The sequence below is a fragment of the Phoenix dactylifera genome, unplaced genomic scaffold (assembly GCF_009389715.1).
Source record: "Phoenix dactylifera cultivar Barhee BC4 unplaced genomic scaffold, palm_55x_up_171113_PBpolish2nd_filt_p 000100F, whole genome shotgun sequence".
Taxonomy (NCBI): Eukaryota; Viridiplantae; Streptophyta; class Magnoliopsida; order Arecales; family Arecaceae; genus Phoenix; species Phoenix dactylifera.
Genome location: NW_024067682.1, coordinates 292,596 through 298,595, shown reverse-complemented (window position 1 = coordinate 298,595; position 6,000 = coordinate 292,596). Strand labels below are relative to the sequence as shown.

The window sequence follows — 6,000 nt, the reverse complement described above, 5'->3', positions numbered from 1 at the left end:
GCCTCTTCCGTCATCGGCCATATTGCCATCGAAATTTACCTTCAGAAAGCCAGAGGGTGGCGGCACCCATGATACGAAAACATATCTAGACGCTACAAAAGTAGAAGAGGGCCCCAGATGTCCCTAGCCAACCCAGTAGGTGAAAACTCAGTAGTGCTCAAGAACTCTCAGCGTGCAACACTGCTCTGGCCACCATTGCCCTTGGGTGAGCTACTTCCCTCAAAGACATCAGCATTCCTGTCCAACCACGAATGATAGGCCAGGTAGGCAGCACGAGTCCATCTCTCCTTCGACCCAGACTCTGACACCGAGGCCTCCAGAAAGCGCAGAAACTCCACAATAGACGACCACCTCAGTCCCTGATCAGAAATGAACCCGGCACACCTCCAGATCTGGCTAGCCCGCGGGCACTCGACAAGCACGTGATAGATAGACTCCTCCACCTCGGGACATACTCTACACTCTGCAGCTATCCTCACTCCCCACTGCGCCAGGACACTCCTAGTGGGTAAGTAGCCCTAGGCTAACTTCCACAGGAACAATGCAATGCGGGGATAGATACGAAGTCTCCAGATCTAACTACCATCAATCTACCGAGGCACCACTGCCCCTCATCCTTAATATGTCGTGGGAGCTCACTACCGTCCGCCCAGATAGGCTCCATACCCTCTTGTCCGCTGCTGCCCCCACAGGGACCGGCAACGACAGGATATGCTCAGCAAGCTGCTCACCAAATACCTGCTTGACAAGGTCTGCATCCCATCTTCTCTCCCCCCAGGCAAACAAATCACTAACTGTACGACCCTCTAGCCATCTATAGTGGATCAGTGTGGGCCAGTCGATCACTAGCTGATGGTCCGACCATCTCCAATCTCTCATCTGATCGCCGGAAGCACCCCTGGGGCACGAGTACATATCTCTCTCCAAATGAAAGAAGACCCTTGTCCAGCTTAAAAATCTGCCGAGGTGGTGGGGTCTCTATACTTCGCCCTCAGTAGAGAAACCCATAGACTCTCCGGCTCTAAAAGAAATCTGACTGCTAGCCTAATAGCCAGTGTCTCCCTGCGCTCGAGTAGAGAGTGGACTCCCAGCCCACCCCGACCAGTCGGTTGGCAAATAACCTCCCATGCCAGTAGGGGGACGCCCCCTCTGTCTTTACGCCGCCCCCAGATGAAACCTCTGAACATCCTCTCCAAGTCTCGGAGCAAAGCAACAGGTACCAGTGTATTGAATAGTAAGTAAACAAGGATGGAACTCAAGACTAACCTCAAAAGAGTAACTATGCCCATCATCGACACGGAGCTCGCCTGCCAGCTCTCTAATCTGCGCCTGATACTCGCCTTCATGGATGTGCACTGCCCCTCTGCAGACGCCGGCCCGTGATCGGAACCCCAATGTATCTAAATGTCCCCTCCTGCTCGCCAATCCCCATACTACTCATGATGGAGGTCTTCACTCTCGGGTCAGTCCTTGGACTAAAATATATGGCTGACTTAGACAAGTTGACCATCTGACCTGAAACTCCACAGTACCTCTCCAGTATTCTGTTAAAAGTCTGTGCTGATCTTCGTCGCGCGGGCTAGTAACCAACAATCATTCGCGAAAAGCTGAGAGATGTGGGCTGCACCTATCACGACCTATAGGCCTCTATCTCCCGTGATGCTGCTGTGTGTGGCGGAGTGCCTCTGATAGAGAATCTGAGCAGATGATGGACCCGTTGTTTCATAAAAAGCATCTTTGTTGAAGCTGTGAATAACCTAACCGAATTGTAAACTTGGTTACGTGGTTAGACCACCCAAACGCTCTCGAATCGGTACTCGCGACCCGAGCATAAAAACGGTTCGGTCCGGGTCACCGGGTTTCAAACAATTTAGCACCAGCAAGGGAACCCTATGCGCCCTCGGTTTCTCCCACGCTGTCTACAAAGCTGCCCCACCGCTCCATGCATTCGCTGATCCAATAAGTGATCCATTCTCTCCGGCCGAGGAGCCGAGCGTGAATGAAGAGGCCCCTTCTCCGCCACGAATCCGATGTCCAAGAGTCTACGAAAGATCTTCGCCTCCGCCGCGTCAAATGCCTCCAAGAACCCCAGCCTCCCGGAGCTCGCCACCCTTAAGAAGCTCGCGGTCTCTCCCGACTGCGTCCCCTCGCCTTCTCCTACCACCGCCGGAGCTGCGAAGAAGCCCGCGAAGGCTTCTCCCGTGGTCTCGTCGCAGGTGCTGGCCCGGCTCAAGGAAGCTGCTTCGAAGAACTCCAAAGCATCCCTTCCCCCTGGTACCGCAACCTTCGTTTCCTTTTCTCTGGATTTTTTTTGTTTTTTATTAGCCTCTTTTTGAGTTTGGGATGCTTGAGCTGGGTCTTGGTTGTTCTCCAGCAGAAGACTCTGCGGTGGAGATTTCGAAGGCGATATCATCCATATTACATGGTACGTTATAGTTATTAGATGATAATTCGTTTGTCTTATCTCCACAATGACTTTCGTAGGATGTCTTAATGCATTTAAACTGCCTATATTGAACCATAAATGTTTACAAGATGGGCTTTTGGATATGTATCAAGCATTTTTTTAGAGTTACTTTCAGCTGCCACAATTCATTCTGTGAAAAATGAATTTATTAAATCTGATTGTGGACACTTAGATGGGCAGAGTTGGGCGGTATAAGTAGTTCTAGGCACTCCTTTGACTGTGAAGATGGAGGAGGATGATCCTTTCCATTGATATGCAACAAGTAGGAAGAGGAAGAGATGGTAGTTGGGAAATGTAAATACTTTGTCAGTTTAATTTGGAGGTTGGTGAAGGACTTATGAGCTAGGAGTTAAAAGGCTCTTTAGAGACATATAACCCTCGGATGTCTTGCCATATTGATAGAGAAGGCTGCACAAACCAAGAACTCTGTAATTCTATGAAGTTATATATTCAAATGGTGGTTCAAGCTCAGTTCCTAAAAGTAAAAGCTGCATAACAATGGTGTGAAAGCCTGCTGCTGATCACTAATTATACAAGGGCACACTGTGGGCTTTAAGTCGACTGTGATCTGAAAACCACAAAGCCCAAATTCACTGAAAGGAGGGAAAGTGTGTCTACACTAGTAAAGCATGTTATCAACATCCACACTGGCAATCTCAATAGATTATTCCGTGGTATCATTCTTAGTATAGTTGGTGAAGCAGCAGTTATGTCGAATCAAAGTTGGAATGGAAATGTGTCCTTTCACTGATTTCTAATTTATGCTTTCGATTCATTTTATAACATGGCATTTTCTTCTCCTTTTCCTTCCAATTTTGTTTTTGATCCATGTGAAAGATTGTGTTCACAAGTAATAACTAAAAAGCACTTTAACATCAAATCAAAAGGTTCCAAAGATTTAGTGGAGAGACAATGCATAGCATAAAAACTACATTATTATTGTCAAAAGCCTAGCTTTTACCTCTGTCTATTCATATAGCTTAACCTAGGTGATTGCCCAGGCAACTGATCAATCAAGTTTTGATTAAAATATTCAATTGTTAGTTGCTAGAATTGCAAGTGCGTGCATAAGCAGTTTGGTTTTGGGTGCAAGGAAGCGGATACTTTATAAACACTTTTAACAAGGTAGTGCTTAGAAGATGGGTGGAAGTTTGAGATTTTGGGAAGATTCATACGTGGGTGCATTGTCTTGGGTAGAAGATTCCAGCTATAAGCTTCAAATTTACTATTGATAGCAAGTGAATATTTGGATATGGCTTAAGCTATATATGGTAAGGTTTGCAATCTTGGTATCGAACCTGATACCTTTCCATCTCAATACAATGTCAGTACGCCCGTTACAGGGATCGGTTTGGCATATCGATACTAGGTATACCTTCAGTTACATGTACCAGTTTGGTATTAGTACAATATAGTATGCACTGGCATGACGTACCTATATAGCGAAAATAATATGCAGCTACTTATTAGCAATAAAAAAATTAAAATGTATTCTAATTTGTAATATCAATTGTTAGTTTTTACAACCTACGTTAAATCTATCAAGATATGTAATGTTGGTGGTAGAATAGTAGACATAATAACATTTTACTGTTGTCTTATCTCAAATGGCAGAGATTGCCGAGCTTCCCTTGTTGTCCAACTTGCTTAAGCTTGGAACTTGGGTCTAAGGATTTCAATGAAATATATTTTAGAATCATTTATCTAGCACTTTAATTCTTAGTTATATGTACTCTTTTTTAATGCAATTTGACTTTTCTTATGGTGCAATCTAATGTACCTTGATCCAGTGGTGGAACCAAAATTTTAACGACAAGGGGGAAAATATTTTGAAAAAATCTAGTATAAGTGTATAAAAAGAATTAATTACCAACAACTAACTTATTCATCTAACTATGAAATAGTCTCAGGGAACTAACAAATCAAAAAAGTGAGAAAAAGTCCTAAAAGTTATTTTAAAAGGAACTTGATATAAAGTCATCCTCCATGGGTCTTCCCTTCACCTGGCTCCACCTTTGATCATAATCATGCTAATTTGGTTCTTCTCTTTGATGTGATACAATGTAAAAAGCCTAAAAGAAAAGACATTTTGAAAAAGAAGAAGGCTATGTACCAATGTAGCTATTACAAAAGCCAAATGCAATGAGTTGTTGCTGGCCTGCTTAGTTGCTTCTACACATTCTCCTCTTCTCTTTAACTTGAGAAACTTAAGGGGGAAAAAAAGCAGTCATCAATTTAGAGAACATGGAAGAAAAACAAAAAAATCAAGGGGTAAAACTTCTGCATAACTGGTTGCTGGTTGGATGTTTGGTGCCAAAAGAAAGCTTTCTTTTTCTCTTATTCAGATGTCCTATGAATTAGAAAACTAGAATTTCACTTCTTCCAGCTATTCTTCCTTTGCTTAAAAAAAAGGTTTTTGTGAGGTGTTCTTCTTTGAGACCTGCCATTATCTTCCAAAAGAGCTTCGAGGTGTTGTGGATGGGATGGGAGGTTTTGGATATGGAGGAATTTGTGAGTATTGTTACATGGATGGCTAAGATTAAGTGATATAACCTCACATAAAACCTTCCATGTAGCTATAATAATTCTCCCAACAGAATAGTTAATTTTAGGAGATTATTAACCACGTAATTAGGGAGTGGGGGCTTGGGATTCTCTCTGGACATGTCCAAGTTGGGGGGGGGGGGGGGTCTTTGACTCTTCAGAATTTTCAGATATTTCAACCAGCAGGGGCTTCTGAAGTCTGAACTGAGATGGAATCTTTGAACTTTCCGGGGGGATGGGGGGTGGGGGGGCAAACTTGCCCCCACCTCACTCTTTGCCCCCCACCTCACTCTGCCCTTGCCTTACTTCCTTCCTGAGTATTTATAATTTATATTCATAATTCGTGTTTCCAGGGAAAGCTACAATGAGTGGCCAATTTTAATAACCGAACAATTTTCTGATCAGTTAAAGTTCAGAAACTGATGAATTTAGCATAGCATATGCTTAATCTTGTCCTTAGTGTAGAGGGAATCAAGGTATGAGTTGGCCAAGTAGTATTTGACCCATGACTTAAGATGGCTGGATCATTCCATCCTTGTAAACTGGTCGAGCCCTACTGAAGTAGGTGGGTAGTGTGCACCAATTTAGTAAGTTGCCTGTTCAAGTTGCATCCTTAAGTTCATCGAGTTAAAGGCTCAGTTGCTAGGTTTTCCAACCTTACTAGATGCATCTGTAATTCAATGAACTCCTTAGTGAGAAACTTCTGAATGTTGACAATACTTTGATGAGCAATAATTTCTATGTGTGCTAGTGCTGCTAGCCTATCCAAGCTAAACATCGTCTTGAAGGTGGTCCACACAGCCTTTATGGAAGGAAACGAATTGTGGGTCCAAGTTAAGAATAACATATTTAAGAAGAAAGGTTATGACATATTGATCAAATGAATGCAATTTTTACATAGCTGTCATAATTCATATCGTGAATATCACCATTGCTAGAAGGATATGCTCTATCCATTGGGCCCCACATGTCCATCCCATTTAGTGCAG

At 43.5% G+C, this 6,000-nt stretch overlaps 1 protein-coding gene across 1 annotated transcript in view; it reads left to right on the top strand.

Annotated features, from left to right (window-relative positions):
- Positions 1 to 1,890: 1,890 nt before the first annotated feature.
- LOC103715506 (pentatricopeptide repeat-containing protein At4g21880, mitochondrial-like) overlaps positions 1,891 to 6,000 on the top strand; it is a 74,551-nt gene continuing 70,441 nt past the window's right edge. The window contains 2 exon segments of the mRNA XM_039116528.1: positions 1,891 to 2,274; positions 2,378 to 2,425. The gene's annotated coding sequence lies outside the window, so the exon portion shown is untranslated.